General features: G+C 34.5%; 1 protein-coding gene across 1 annotated transcript in view; it reads right to left on the reverse strand.

Annotated features, from left to right (window-relative positions):
- Nucleotides 1-16,114: 16,114 nt before the first annotated feature.
- The window catches only part of LOC137880593 (E3 ubiquitin-protein ligase RNF123), a 107,863-nt gene continuing 106,409 nt past the window's right edge, over nucleotides 16,115-17,568 (reverse strand). Inside the window, 1 exon segment of the mRNA XM_068722022.1 lies at nucleotides 16,115-17,568. This exon segment is cut by the window's right edge and continues 226 nt beyond it. The gene's annotated coding sequence lies outside the window, so the exon portion shown is untranslated.

The raw sequence follows: 17,568 nt of genomic DNA on the forward strand, positions 1-17,568 counted from the left end.
TCATGTTACTCGTGTAGTTTCTGCGTTTTTAACCCCGAGCCGTCTGTCGTATGTTTTGAGACGCTCACAAGTCGTTCCTCACTTGAACAGCTTAAGTTTGTGCAGACAGGGTTAGCATTATCAAAGCTAATGGTTGCTAATCCAACAGAAGCTCTGAAAACAGTATTCTTTATTAGTTTCCATCAAGTTGTTTTATTTCTAAATACAATTATTTATTTTTTTTAAAAAAGCTAATGGTTTCATGTTTGGGGACACGCTTCGAACAACTTTTTTTTTGGACGACATTGCGTTACAAAACAAAAAGTTTGGTTGAGGTGATGAAAACAAAAGCTCCAGGGTTGGGCCTAAAATAACTACTTACATTTAGGGTTAAGAAACAAAAGCACAACAACACTTTGGGACGTCCCACCACCATAAATGGACTTCTTCGATATTCAATTTTACGTCAGCGGCATCGTCACGCGGATGCGTTTAATCCGAGTCTCCGCTATGAAAAGGGTCCTATTGGACTTCCTGTTAGCATCATTGTTTGTCCTGAGAGACACAAAAGAAAAGGACGATTCATGTCCACGTAAACGAAACCACCGGATTGCATTTGTGAATATTTCTTTCATGACTTGCCGTGACACTGGGCTACGAGGTGATGCATTTCTTTCCACCTTCTGCTGAGCGTTCATCCTGGATCGATTGGAAACAGGAAACCTGTGAATATAATGTGTGTCGCTGCATCAAACACAGAGGAGCTGGTTGGTAGTTTGAGCCTTGAACGGGTCAGATATTTGCTGAAGTCATCACGTTCACTCGCTGCTCTGTTTTCAGTGTTTACTGATGCGGAAATGTTTCACCAGCAACCCTCTGAGACAGAACGACGGATCGTGGCGTTCAAACAAACGTGACGAGGTTTTACCACCAGAGTGAAATATGTCCTCGACCTGGAGCAAAAAAAAAAAAAAAAAACATGAGGAGAAGAAAACATAAAGAAAAGTGTCCGAGCCTGCGGGAAACGCATCAAAGCGTAATGAGCTTTTCCCGTGTCAGGCCGCCCTGTAACACATGATGTATCTGACACAAAACACGGCAAAGTGAAATATCTGTAATGTGTCGGAGACCCGAGGCTGTGTGAGCTCAGCTGGTGGAACGAAACCAACAACAAAAAAGACCAGATATGAAGGGAGAAGTGATTAGAAACATACAACAGAGGAGCATTCAACTCTCGCAGGTTGTTTTCAACCCTAGAAACAGATAAAGATATTTTAAAAAATGTCTGTGGTCATTTGATTAGTACAAACTGGATGAAGACCCTGTCCCCCCAGGTCTGATGCTTGGACAGAGTAGGGGGGGGTAAGGAGGTTGGTGTCGGTGGATCTGAGGTTGTGAGGTTGTGTCGGTTCAGGAGGTCTAAAGGTGTGACGGGGTTCAGGGTTCTGGAGGACTTTGTATGCGATGAGGAGAATCTAATACTGGATTCTTTGCTGTATGGGGAGCCAGAGGAGGCTGTGAAGGACTGGGGTGATGTGGTCTCTGGTGGACTGGGAGGGAAGACGGGTTCTGGATGTTTTGTAGAATTTTGGTGGTACCGTACAGGATGCTGTCACAGCAGTCCAGTCGAGAGGCGATGAAGACGAGGAGGAGAGGGATGAGAGATTAAAGCCACTCTCATCATCATTTTATTATTATTATTATTATTATTATTATTATAACTCTATAAATGTAATACCATTAGAATGTTTTAGTTCACCGGAGGAGCTTCATGTGAGATTAACAGTCGAGCTCCAGACTTCCTCCTCCTCCTACACTTAAATAATATTAATATTAATAATCATAATAATAGCTGACAGCTTCTACAGAATCACACACAACAGTCTTGTATAATATTGAACTTTTCTCTCAACATCTTCTCCTCCTTCAGTCTAATATTTTCTTTAAATACATCATAAGTGACGTAGTAACAGGAGGATTACGCGACGTGTTCATGTCAGAGTGTAGTGCAGGTGTCTGTCCTGTAGGGGGCAGCAGCACTCTGTCACACGGGAGCTGCTCATCTTTGGAGACATTAGATTTCAAATCATAAAAAGAACAGATTTCCAAACAGTTTCTGCCGAGAGACTGAACACAGACATCTTCGTTTACTTCTCTTTTACTTTCTCACTGTTTTCACGTCTTCTCTTGTTGTGAACACGTCGTTCTCATTATTAACTGTTGTCGTTATGATCAGTCTGATATAAGTTTTATATCTGTATTTGTTTTTTTGGAGAGGGCTAGATGTTTTCTATTGATAATAAGATTCTGATATAGTTAATAATGATCCTCCAATATTACTACTACTACTATTAATATTCATAATACAAATCAGTTTATTAGTCATTAAATTACATTAAATATTTTATATTTTTATTTCTCAGCTTTGACATTTCGTCCTCAGAATTACGTTACATTATTAATGATAGAAATTATTTTTACTTTAATGGGAACATATATTCAGATTGTTGTATACTTTTATTGTGGACATCTAATATTACTCATAATAATAATAATGATTTAAAAATGCTAATAATAGAAATAATGCTACTACTAAAAATACTACTACTACTGCTACTACTAATATTAATAACACTGTCTACTACTAATAATAATGATAATACTGAAGCTCACACCAGCAGTGTGTGTGTGTGTGTGTGTGTGTGTGTGTGTGTGTGTGTGTGTGTGTGTGTGTGTGTGTGTGTGTGTGTGTGTGTGAGTTTAGGACAGTAGGTGGAGACAGTTCTCCATATTCACAAACACACAGTGTTCACAAAGTACAGCTAATATTCATCATCATAACATTCATCATTAGAATATTTACCATATGTCTGCATTTTAATCTCTCTTCAGTCTAAATTCTACTTGTCAGTTAGTTATAATGTTTCATATATAATCTGATTCACTGTAGTAAAAACTTCTGATTTACATCAAATTAAACAAGAAACAAAAACTCAGGTCATCAATAAAGAATTATGTTTTTAATTAATGTTAAATGATGTGATTGAATGTATATTTGTACATAAAGCACTTTTAGGTAAACAGTCTGTATCGTGCATATAAGACATAAAGGCGCATGTTGTCATAAAACGTCCCAGGTTGTTGGTCACATGTTGCATCTCTTTGTTGGCATTTTGTGTCTCTTTTTGGGTGTTTTGCATCAATTGTGGTCTTTTAGAATCTCTTATTGGAAATTTTGCCTCTCTATGTGGTTCTTTTGCTTCTCTATGTGGTTCTTTTGCTTCTCTATGTGATTCTTTTGCTTCTCTTTGTGATTCTTTTGCTTCTCTGTGTGGTTCTTTTGCTTCTCTTTGTGACTCTTTTGCCTCTCTTTGTGGTTCTTTTGCTTCTCTATGTGGTTATTTTGCTTCTCTATGTGGTTCTTTTGCTTCTCTTTGTGATTCTTTTGCTTCTCTTTGTGGTTCTTTTACTTCTCTATGTGGTTCTTTTGCTTCTCTTTGTGATTCTTTTGCTTCTCTTTGTTGTTCTTTTACTTCTCTATGTGGTTCTTTTGCTTCTCTATGTGGTTCTTTTTCTTCTCTTTGTGATTCTTTTGCTTCTCTTTGTGGTTCTTTTGCTTCTCTATGTGGATCTTTTTCTTCTCTTTGTGGTTCTTTTGCTTCTCTTTGTGGTTCTTTTGCTTCTCTTTGTGGTTCTTTTGCTTCTCTATGTGGTTCTTTTTCTTCTCTATGTGGTTCTTTTGCTTCTCTTTGTGGTTCTTTTGCTTCTCTTTGTGGTTCTTTTGCTTCTCTATATGGTTCTTTTTCTTCTCTATGTGGTTATTTTTCTCTTTGTGGTTATTTTGCTTCTCTATGTTGTTCTTTTGCTTCTCTTTGTGGTTCTTTTGCTTCTCTTGGTTCTTTTGCGTCTCTATGTGGTTCTTTTGCTTCTCTTTGTGGTTCTTTTGCTTCTATGTGTTATTCTTTTGCTTCTCTTTGTGGTTCTTTTGCTTCTCTTTGTGGTTCTTTTGCGTCTCTATGTGGTTCTTTTGCTACTCTATATTGCTATTGATAAATTCAACATTAAATGCAAATGATGTACACAAAGCTGCTGTGGACCACATAAACTTTCTGTCTTTGCTCTGTCTTTCTCATTGACCCATTTATTCTCGTCTCACACACACACACACACACACACACACACACACACACACACACACACACACACACACACACACACACACACACAGAGCAGGTTGCCATTAGTGGACAGGTCATGTGCTGCTCTACTTCCATCGATCTGAGCTCCTGTTCCACTATAAATACACTCAGAGCTGCCATCGGTGCCCTTGTGCTGTTCTCCTCCATCTTCACCTCCTCGTCCTCCATCTTTCTTTCTGTCCCATCTCTGCTGCAGCTATTTCCATCTCGATCTATAAACCGTGGTCGCTCGGCCTGGTGTCAGGCTGCTGGACGGACGGACAGGTGACACTCACAGAAACACTCTTGTGATTCCAGTTTGATCACACCAGACCAGCGACTCGTGTCACGTTTAAAGGACAGGTTTGTTCATGTGTCCACACGCCTTAAAATGCACTTTCAGTGTCAGTGATGGAGGAAAGAAACCACAATCCTTGTTCTGTGGAAACACTATATTTTTTTAATTTACAGACACGAGTCCATATAGCAACAAAAAAACAAATATATATATATATATATATATATACAACAACATATATATATATATATATGTATATGTTGTTGTATATATATATATATATTTGTTTTTGTTATATATATATATATATATATATATATATATGTTGTTGTTGTTGTATATGTTTATATATTATAAGAAGTTATTATGAGCAAATACAAAATCCTGTTTCAATGTATACATATGGGCACCTAGCTGATGTCTGAGGACAGACTTGAACAATTGTCCTTTAAAGTCTATTTATCACATTTTGTATGATTACTTAATCACATTATATGATATTCTAGCATATGCCGTCAACATATATATATATATGCTCTTGTATAGTCTCTGTTTTTAGTTCTATTCTTAAACTTATTGTTCTTATACATGTATGTATATATGTTTATGTACTATGTGCATCAATGAATCTATGAGTTTGTACAATACTGTTAAAATGTTATGAATCAGATGTTATCTTGATGTTTCTCTTCTGTCTTCTGTCATAACAATTATAACAGATTTTTTTTAAAAGTATAAATCTGACAAAATAATGTATTATTTACATTTTACATAGTTTTGGCCCCAAAAGGAGACGAATAAAATGATTCAAACTTGCGTTTAGTTGATGTCCCCAAAGTTTTACATGACAGAGGAGGATACTGATGGAAACCTGTTGATACTATACTATGATCCTTTATTGCCATTTTTCATGGCACACTACAATATCACTCTTTTGGAATTTTGCATGGCTTATTATACTGTGATGTATTATAATGGATTTTGTCTAAATAAATGTTAATAATAATAATATTGTTTGAAAAAAAAGCTAACTGTCCAGCTGTTCAACTTGAGCTGAAGTACTGATTAATAACTAAATAATAAAATTAGTTTTTTGCATAAAGTAAATGTCTTATCACTTAATTTTATATTCTCAGAGTACACCAGAATGCTACATTTTAAAGCTCATATTTAAAATAAATTCTAATCCCCCCCCCCTCCCGACAGGGTTTCGGCTTCGGGTGCTTCCCTTTTTTCACCTCTTATGAGTTTGCAGGTATGTGCTTTACTATAACTTATTATGACTTTTCAACATACTATACTATGACTTTTTATGAAATGCTATACTATGACTTTTTATGACTTTATGACTTTTTTTTGACTTTTTCAACATGCTATACTATCACTTTTTATAACTTTTTAGGACATGCTATACTATGACTTTTTATGACTTTTTCAGCATACTATAATATAACTTTTTATGACTTTTAGACATACTATACTATGACTTTTTATGACTATTCGACATACTATACTATGACTTTTTATGACTTTTTATGACTTTTTCGACATACTATACTATGACTTTTTATGACTATTCAACATACTATACTATGACTTTTTATGACTTTTTATGACTTTTTCAACATACTATACTATAACTTTTTATGACTTTTTCAACATACTAGACTATGACTTTTTATGACTTTTTCAACATACTAGACTATGACTTTTTATGACTTTTTCAACATACTAGACTATGACTTTTTATGACTTTTTCAACATACTAGACTATGACTTTTTATGACTTTTCGACATACTATACTATAACTTTTTATGACTTTTTCAACATACTAGACTATGACTTTTTATGACTTTTTCAACATACTATACTATGACTTTTTATGACTTTTTCAACATACTAGACTATGACTTTTTATGACTTTTTATGACTTTTTCAACATACTATACTATGACTTTTTATGACTATTCAACATACTAGACTATGACTTTTTATGACTTTTTATGACTTTTTCAACATACTATACTATGACTTTTTATGACTTTTTCAACATACTAGACTATGACTTTTTATGACTTTTCGACATACTATACTATAACTTTTTATGACTTTTTCAACATACTAGACTATGACTTTTTATGACTTTTTCAACATACTATACTATGACTTTTTATGACTTTTTCAACATACTAGACTATGACTTTTTATGACTTTTTCAACATACTATACTATGACTTTTTATGACTATTCAACATACTATACTATGACTTTTTATGACTTTTTCAACATACTATACTATAACTTTTTATGACTTTTTCAACATACTAGACTATGACTTTTTATGACTTTTTCAACATGCTAGACTATGACTTTTTATGACTTTTTCAACATACTAGACTATGACTTTTTATGACTTTTTCGATATACTATACTATGACTTTTTATGACTTTTCGACATACTATACTATGACTTTTTTATGACTTTTTCAACATACTAGACTATGACTTTTTATGACTTTTTCGATATACTATACTATGACTTTTTATGACTTTTCGACATACTATACTATGACTTTTTATGAAATGCTATACTATGACTTTTTATAACTTTTTATGACTTTTTCAACATACTATAATATAACTTTTTATGACTATTTGACATACTATACTATGACTTTTTATGACTTTTTCAACATACTATATTATAATTTTGTATGACTTTTTGACATACTATACTATGACTTTTTAGGACTTTTCGACATACTATACCAGGGGTCGGCAATCTTTGGCACGCGTGCCACGGGTGGCACGCCGCGGCATAGACACTGGCACGCTGGCACCTCAGTGTTAATACGATCCTCACTTTATCTGTCCCGTTTTCAAAATAAAAGTATCTGCCTCTGTGTCTATGAGCGTTTGACTGCCTGTATGTGTGACTGTGTCCTGCTTCTTTACGAGTCGGCACTAGGACCCGGAGGACACCACTGCGTGCATTTGATGTTGGAGTGTGGCCATTGGTCAGTTAGGTTGCAGGCGCGCGAATTTCAGATCAAAGTGAGTGACCAAGCGCGCTGTCCGCTGTCTTCGTACAGCGCTGTGGGTCTCTCTCTCTCTCTCTCTCTCTCTCTCTCTCTCTCACGCCACTCACTGATCGCTACAATAACAGCTGTTTCCTCCGCAGGCATGCAGACTTTAACTGGACAACAGCTGCTAGTAAAGACAACAAGGTCAGCAATAACTGTAATCAGTTGTCCGCGTTAAATTAACCTGGCAGTCGATCGCGGGTGTCTGCGTCATCGTTTCCAAACGTATGCGTTTCCGTCCGTCCACACGAATACGCTACCCGGAGTTTTCAAAGTTATCCGGCTTCGGATCGTTTCTAAACTCCTCCGTTGACGGTGCTCCAAAACGCCGGCGTAGTGTGGACGCTCAGTGTAACCGTAGCGTTTCCAAACGAAAACGGAGTAATGTGGATGTACTCTCAGTTAGTCAGATGCTCTTTTTGAAAGCTTGCCAAATAAAGAAACGATCAAGTCACGAATAAAGGACATTCCCACGTCAGCTAGAAGTCAGCAGGTGTTCTCACACATGTGCTCAGCCCCACCCGCAGTCAGTTAACAACGAGCACTCTGAGGCATGTTTGCATCTCAAAGTAACTAACTACAAGCCCCAGATCACAGAGCTCAGGGTCAAAGCAGGGCCAGGGATCACACTGACTGTCTGCTAGGCATCTGATCACTTGATGTTGCCTCAGCCTACACTTAGTTTTAGTTTAAATGTGTAGCTGTTTGTTCATGTCTTTGAAATGTTGATGTGGCTATTTTGTTAAGAATACAGATTTACTGTTATTGTTTTGAGATGTGCTCGATGGATAGAATAAAATTCCAGGTATATTGGAAATGTTTTTGTATTTTGTGTCATAATTTAACCTTGCGTTATTGTTGATAATGGCACACTAGATGAGAAGAAAATTTCAAACTGGCACTCCATGTCACAAAGGTTGCCGACCCCTGTACTATACTATGACTTTTTATGACTTTTTCAACATACTATACTATAACTTTTTATGACTTTTCAACATACTATACTATGACTTTTTAGACATACTATACTATGACTTTTTAGATAGATAGATAGATAGATAGATAGATAGATAGATAGATAGATAGATAGATAGATAGATAGTAACTTTATTGATCCCGCGAGGGGAAATTATTTAGTTGCAAGCAGCAATAGGATACAGAGCAGCAATAGGTTACAGTAAAAATCTTATTATGTAAAAAAATGCACATTTCAATACACAATATATACAATTATAATAACAGAGTAAAGATATTATATAAAAAATGCACACTATATACACAATGAATAGAATAACAGAATAATATTAAATCAACTAAATAAACAGTAGTGCAAAGGTTTAACCACCAGTGAATGATTTGTCCCGAGGTGATTTGTTATACAGTCTTATAGCAGCAGGCAGGAATGATCTCCTGTATCTGTCCTTATGACAGCGGAGCTGGATCAGTCTGTTGGAGAAAGTGCTCCGCTGTCCCTGCAGTAGGTGGTGGAGAGGGTGGTCCTGGTTATCCAATATGGATGATAGTTTCTTCAGTGTCCTCCTCTCCACCACCTGTTCCAGACTGTCCAGTTTTCAGCCGATGATGGAGCCGGCCTTCTTAACCAGTTTGTTAAGTCTGTTGGTGTCTCCGGCTCCAATGCTGCTCCCCCAGCAGACTACAGCAAAGTGAAGTGCACTGGCCACAACAGACTGGTAGAACATCTCCAACATCTTGCTGCACACGTTGAAGGATCTAAGTTTCCTCAAGAAAAAGAGTCGACTCATCCCCTTCTTGTACACAGCGTTGATGTTGGCCTTCCAGTTCAGTCTGCTGTCGATGGAGACACCCAGGTACTTGTACTCCTTCACCATGTCCATGTCCTCTCCCAGAACTCTCAGCGGCTGTGGCGCCGTCGTCCTCCTCCCAAAGTCGACCACCATCTCTCTGGTCTTGGCCATATGACTTTTGACTTTTTGACATACTATACTATGACTTTTTATGACCTTTTCAACATACTATACTATGACTTTTTATGACTTTTTATGAAACTTTTTATGACTTTTTCGACATACTATACTATGACTTTTTCAACATACTATACTATGACTTTTTTATGACTTTTTCAACATGCTATACTATAACTTTTTATGACTTTTTCAACATGCTATACTATAACTTTTTATGACTTTTTCGACATACTATACAATGACTTTTTATGACTTTTTCAACATGCTATACTATAACTTTTTATGACTTTTTCAACATGCTATACTATAACTTTTTATGACTTTTTCAACATGCTATACTATAACTTTTTATGACTTTTTCGACATACTATACAATGACTTTTTATGACTTTTTCAACATACTATACTATGACTTTTTTATGACTTTTTCAACATACTATACAATGACTTTTTATGACTTTTTCAACATGCTATACTATGACTTTTTATGGCTTTTTATTACTTTTTCGACATACTATACTATGACTTTTTATGATTTTTTCAACATACTATACTATGACATTTTATGATTTTTTCAACATACTATACTATGACTTTATGATTTTTTCAACATACTATACTATGACTTTTTATGATTTTTCGACATACTATACTATGACTTTTTATAACTTTTTCAACATACTATAATATAACTTTTTATGACTTTTTCAACATACTATTCTATGACACCTTATGACTTTTTTGACATACTATACTATGACTTTTTCGACATACTATACTATGACTTTTTCGACATACTATACTATGACTTTTTATGTTTTTTTCAACATGCTATACTACGACTTCTTATGACTTTTTCAACATGCTATACTATAACTTTTTATGACTTTTCGACATACTATATTATGACTTTTTATGACTTTTCGACATACTATACTATGACTTTTTCAACATACTATACTATGACTTTTTATGACTTTTGAACATGCTATACTATGACTTTTTATGACTTTTCCACATACTATACTATGACTTTTTTTTTTACTTTTTATGACTTTTTCAATACTATACTATAACTTTTTATGACTTTTTCAACATGCTATAATATGACTTTTTATGACCTTTTCAACATACTATACTATGACTTTTTATGACTTTTCGACATACTATACTATGACTTTTTCTGAAATGCTATACTATGACTTTTTATTACTTTTTATGACTTTTTCAACATACTATAATATAACTTTTTATGACTTTTTCAACATACTATTCTATGACACCTTATGACTTTTTTGACATACTATACTATGACTTTTTCGACATACTATACTATGACTTTTTCGACATACTATACTATGACTTTTTATGTTTTTTTCAACATGCTATACTACGACTTCTTATGACTTTTTCAACATGCTATACTATAACTTTTTATGACTTTTCGACATACTATATTATGACTTTTTATGACTTTTCGACATACTATACTATGACTTTTTCAACATACTATACTATGACTTTTTATGACTTTTCAACATGCTATACTATAACTTTTTATGACTTTTCGACATACTATACTATGACTTTTTATGACTTTTCCACATACTAGACTATGACTTTTTAGACATACTATACTATGACTTTTTTTTTTACTTTTTATGACTTTTTCAATACTATACTATAACTTTTTATGACTTTTTCAACATGCTATACTATGACTTTTTATGGCTTTTTATTACTTTTTCAACATACTATACTATGACATTTTATGATTTTTTCAACATACTATACTATGACTTTTTATGATTTTTTCAACATACTATACTATGACTTTTTATGATTTTTTCAACATACTATACTATGACATTTTATGACTTTTTATGACTTTATGGCTTTTTATGATTTTTTCAACATACTATACTATGACTTTTAATGACTTTTTATGAAATGCTATACTATGACTCGTTTATGACTTTTTCGACATACTATACTTTAACTTTTTATGACTTTTTGATATACTATACTATGACTTTTATGACTTTTTCGACATACTATACTATGACTTTTTATGACTTTTACAACATACTATACTATGACTTTTTCAACATACTATATTATGACTTTTTATGACTTTTTCAACATGCTATACTATAACTTTTTATGACTTTTCGACATACTATACTATGACTTTTTATGACTTTACAAAATGCTGTACTATGACTTTTTATTACTTTTTATGACTTTTTCAACATACTATAATATAACTTTTTATGACTTTTCGACATACTATACTATGACTTTTTATGACTTTTCGACATACTATACTATGACTTTTTATTACTTTTTATGACTTTTTCAACATACTATAATATAACTTTTTATGACTTTTCGACATACTATTCTATGACATTTTATGACTTTTTAAACATACTATAGTATGACTTTTATGACTTTTTCAACATACTATACTATAACTTTTTATGACTTTTCGACATACTATACTATGACTTTTTATAACTTTTTCAACATACTATAATATAACTTTTTATGACTTTTTCAACATACTATTCTATGACACCTTATGACTTTTTTGACATACTATACTATGACTTTTTCGACATACTATACTATGACTTTTTCGACATACTATACTATGACTTTTTATGTTTTTTTCAACATGCTATACTACGACTTCTTATGACTTTTTCAACATGCTATACTATAACTTTTTATGACTTTTCAACATACTATACTATGACTTTTTATGACTTTTCAACATGCTATACTATGACTTTTTATGACTTTTCCACATACTATACTATGACTTTTTAGACATACTATACTATGACTTTTTTTTTTACTTTTTATGACTTTTTCAATACTATACTATAACTTTTTATGACTTTTTCAACATGCTATAATATGACTTTTTATGACCTTTTCAACATACTATACTATGACTTTTTCTGAAATGCTATACTATGACTTTTTATTACTTTTTCAACATACTATAATAACTTTTTATGACTTTTTCAACATGCTATACTATGACTTTTTATGACTTTTTCAACACGCTATACTATGACTTTTTCAACATACTATACTATGACTTTTTCAACATGCTATACTATGACTTTTTATGAAATGCTTTACTATGACTTTTTCAACATACTATATGACTTTTTATGACTTTTTCAACATACTATACTATGACTTTTTATGACTTTTTCAACATACTATACTATTACTTTTTCAACATACAATACTATAACTTTTTATGACTTTTCAACATACTATACTATGACTTTTTATGAAATGCTATACTATGACTTTTTTACATGCTATACTATAACTTTTTATGACTTCTTTCAATATGCTATACTATGATTTTTTAATGACTTTTTCAACATGCTATACTATGACTTTTTAAACATACAATACAATAACTTTTTATGACTTTTTCAACATGCTATACTATAACTTTTTATGACTTCATGACTTTTTCAACATACTATAACTTTTTATGACTTTTTCAACATGCTATACCATGACTTTTTATGACATGCTATACTATGACTCTTGACTTTTTCAACATACTATACTATGAATTTGTATGACTTTTTATGACATGCTATACTACAACTTTTTTCGACACGCTATACTATCACTGTTAATGACATTCAACATTCTATACTATGACTTTTTTCGACATACAACATACTATGTCACATCGCTCTTCCACTAATTATCCAACAGCCTCTTCTGTAAAACAGAAGACCTCGCTGGTGGATCTGTGAAGCTGCAACGTGAATAATCAAAGGACTCTTTTCACTCAAACTTTTCACTGTCCCCGCCCCCTCCAGGAAGAACAGCACACATAGAAGCTTGTCAGTTTCGGATAAATAATTTAATGCAGTTACAATGTCAATATATATGTGCACTCTCACTCACAAAGGAGAAGTAGAAAGGCGATGAGCCCGTCCATCCCCGACATCTCGTCCCCCCCCATCCCCAAAATGGGTAAACAGGAAACAACAAATAAAAGGGTGGGTGTAATATTACTCTCTGTAAACCTGCACAATAAACACAGTCTGTTCACTCAAACACATGCTTTGGATATAAGTACCTCTATCTGCTCATATAGTGAGGACAACACTGACGACACCGACCACACGTCAACATTCAGGAAGCTTCAGAGTCACACTTTCAGCTTTCATCGTGTTACCGTTTGAATATTTGGTGAAATCATTCATTTGTCTTTGTAACACCAGATGAACAGAAACATTATCTCACCGGAGATTCACTCACACTTCAGATTATTATCATTATGATTTTGGACATTAAAAACTTGCACAGAAAAAAACCCCAATAGCATTAACATTCAAAAACGCAACAGAGATGAAAATGAAAACAAACAGTGAAATAGTCCTCATGTGAATTTAGTATTGTTTTTCAAATACTTTTAGTCGACCAGCAGTAATATTATGCAGGATTATTTTACCCAGAACAAAAGTTAAAGAGGAATAAACTAATATATATATTAGTTGTCATCAAGCTAACTTTGTTCTCTTAGTACTAATATAATAAGTTTATGATCGGGTCAGAGCTGAATGCTGAAAAAAGAAATCCTAAAAAGAGAGAATTGATCGTTGAGATGACAAACTGATATTTAGACTTCAGGACCATTTGAGAAGCTAAATTGAAAATGTTTCATCCCAAAAGGAAAAGAAAGATAAATATATATCTCAAAGTCCAGGTTCAGTAAAACACATTATTCATGTACTACAGTATATTGTACTTGAAAACTCAAGACATGTTGTTTTTTAATTCAATTAGTCACTTAAATGTTCAATTTCCTTTTTAATTAATTCATATTTAAGCATTTCAGATTTTTAAATGTTCAATTTCCTTTTTAATCTAAATATTTGAGTATGGCCTGATTAATTGTTCATCCCAGAACTCAAGTTAAAAGTGTGTAAATGGAAAATTAACTATTTATTATCATAGTACGAAGGATAATCAGGCATGTGTAAATGTTATTATAAAGGTAATTAGATACTAAAATGGAAAAAAAATCTTTCTTTTTGTTAAATATATTTTAATTTAATTGAATTTTAATTTAAGATTTTCATTTGATCAGTTACGCTGAAGCTTTCCTACAACCAGGATTTAGAATTTCACTTTTCCATTTACAAACTCATATTTCCCAATATCAGTTTAGTCACCTCAACATCCAATCGTCTTTATATTTGTAACACTATTCATCTTCACGCTCCTGAAGACTGTCAGACAGACACAGTTCCCACAGTCAAGGCTTTCAACATGCAGGACATGTACAAAAAAATATATATTTATATATTTGAAAGTATGTTTGTTATCAGACACAAATATTTAAAACTGACGTCATTTTCTGGTTCAGTGAAACACAGCGTAGTAAGTTACACATTCCTAAAGATCACAATCAGTTCAATGACAAAAGATAATAATGAGCATTTAATCATTTACGGAGTAGTTTCTGTTTCCCTTCAGAGTGAACTTCAGGTTTCACAAAAGTACGTCTTTTGTTCGGTAAATGCTCAATTTCATGACATGATGAACAGGATGTTTGTTGTATGTGGAACGTACAGTTATATTAAATCTGATACCAACCAGCAATAGTTTTAATATTATGAAACAACGTTTAAGAGAAACGAACTTCTTTACCCCTAAATTATTATGATCGACTTTGCTTAATGTGTGTGACTGTACGTTGTGTGACTGTACGTTGTGTGTGTGTGTGACTGTACGTTGTGTGTGACTGTACGTTGTGTGTGTGTGTGTGTGTGACTGTACGTTGTGTGTGTGACTGTACGTTGTGTGTGTGTGTGTGTGACTGTATGTTGTGTGTGTGTGTGTGTGTGTGTGACTGTACGTTGTGTGTGTGACTGTACGTTGTGTGTGTATGTGACTGTACGTTGTGTGTGTGACTGTACATTGTGTCAAAGAACCTCCACGTCTTTAAAGTCTGTGTTTTCAGTAACGATGGCTGTAAACCTGCTCAGTGGTGGTAAACATAATGTGTATTTGATCATGTTTACAGTACGTTGATGTGAAAGTATACACGCACACCTGTAGGTCATGGATGGATTATGAGACAACGGGCTCTCGGACTAAAAAAAAAAAGGCCCCCCTGTGTCTGTATGTGGTGGATTTGAGCCCCGTGGTTGTTTTCAGTCTCTTCGTGGTTGTTTTGTGTCTCTCTGCAGTCATTTTGTGTCTCTGATTGATTTGTTTATTAAGTATATTAAGTCACTTTACAGAGGGGCCCTGGCCCTGGGGCCCGAAGGCCCGTTAAATAATCCATCCAAAGGTAAGGTGATGTATGAGTTTTCCATTGTTCTCCGTCTGTGTCTGTGTGTGTCTCTCCACAGAGGTAGAGGTGAAATATGGCACACACCTGCCATCCTGTAAGTGTGTGTGTGTGTGTGTGTGTGTGTGTGTGTGTGTGTGTGTGTGTGTGTGGTGTACATGTACTGACAGGTAGAGGTGAATTGTTGTGCTAATATGACAACTAGTTCTCACACCGAAGGACGCTGCTGTCCTCCATCGAGGACTCTATTTTATATATTGAGGGCTGACTCGGTTTAGTGTGTGTGTGTGTGTGTGTGTGTGTGTGTGTGGGTGTGTGTGTGTGTGTGTGTGGGTGTGTGTGTGTCCTGTTCTCTTGCTAAGAAAAGACAACAGTCGCTGCAATATGATCTATTTAAAGTAGAAGTCTGTAAACTGTATCACACTACAGTTCAGTAAATGTTAAAAATGTCATCTTTCTGATCAGAACGTTTCACTTCGACGCTTCAAAACATCTTTTTACCGTAAAACACTTCTGACAGTTATTCAACGTAAAGCATCACTGGTGTGAACTGAACGTATGGTCCGAACACAACGGCAGTAAGTTAAAGAATAATTTACGACGGTTTACAGCAGATCCTCTGACGGCAGCCATGTTGGATATCAGAGCTTCATCAACGGCTCAGACGATTAATCAAACGACGAGACCTCGAACGTCGAGCGGCACTCAATCTACGCAGAGATGAAATCAGGCTTCAGACGCCGGATTCACCGGAGGACTGTTCAGGATGTGCCCCTTTTCTCTCCCCCAATGCATGCTGGGAGTTCAGGCTCCACCCACAGATGACCCTGAACAGGAGAAGTGAGTATATAAAAACGATGGAGGGTGAGTAATTGCTTTATATATATATATATATTTATATATGTATTTATATATATATAAGTTCGTACCTGGATTTTATAAATCTGGATTTACCTAAACCTGAAGTGATGTAAAACAGCGGTTTCAAACCTTCAAAATAAAGCGACGTGTACTAATGATCCCGTAGTAAACTTTACGGCCTCAGTGTGGATGTGAAGCGAGAAGTTCAAACAAAAACAGACGTCAGATTGTCTCATTTAATATATGTAAGAAGGAAGTATGTTCGCGCTGCACTAGTGTGTCTGTTGCATCGTAGCTCCTTTGTATCCTGTCGTCGAGTTTCATCTATGCACCGTATTCTACAAGAGCAAAAAACTATATTTAGCTTAATACGTTCTTCTGAACACATAAAGGAACACGAACACATCTGGAGAGACGTGGTGTTCAACTGGACAGACGCTAACGCTGTCAGACAAATGTAGTAAAAAGTACAATAGCTACCTCTGAGATGTAGTGGAGGGGAAGTAGAAAGTACTCCTAACCCACAGGATGGAAACCACTGCTTTGAATGGCTCTACATTGGATTAGATGTTATGTATTCATGACCAATAAATAAATGAACTGTATTCTTTTCACGACGTACCGACGCACACTAATGTCCAGCGAGAAGTCAAACTCCAGCTAACTCAAACCACAACCGAAGATCCACAAAACGGGCTCCACAATCTCTCCAAATGCACCGGTTTCATTTCCTAAAAATAAAAACCCACCTGCACACACACTCGCACACACACACACACACACACACACACACACACACACACAGGATCTTTGGGTTCACTGACATGTGGTGGGATGTTTGAAGGGCTTTCGAACGGGTGACGGTTTGAC

The sequence above is a fragment of the Cebidichthys violaceus genome, unplaced genomic scaffold (genome assembly GCF_023349555.1).
Source record: "Cebidichthys violaceus isolate CVI_PGR_0920_01 unplaced genomic scaffold, fCebVio1.0.p SCAF_29, whole genome shotgun sequence".
Lineage (NCBI taxonomy): Eukaryota > Metazoa > Chordata > Actinopteri > Perciformes > Stichaeidae > Cebidichthys > Cebidichthys violaceus.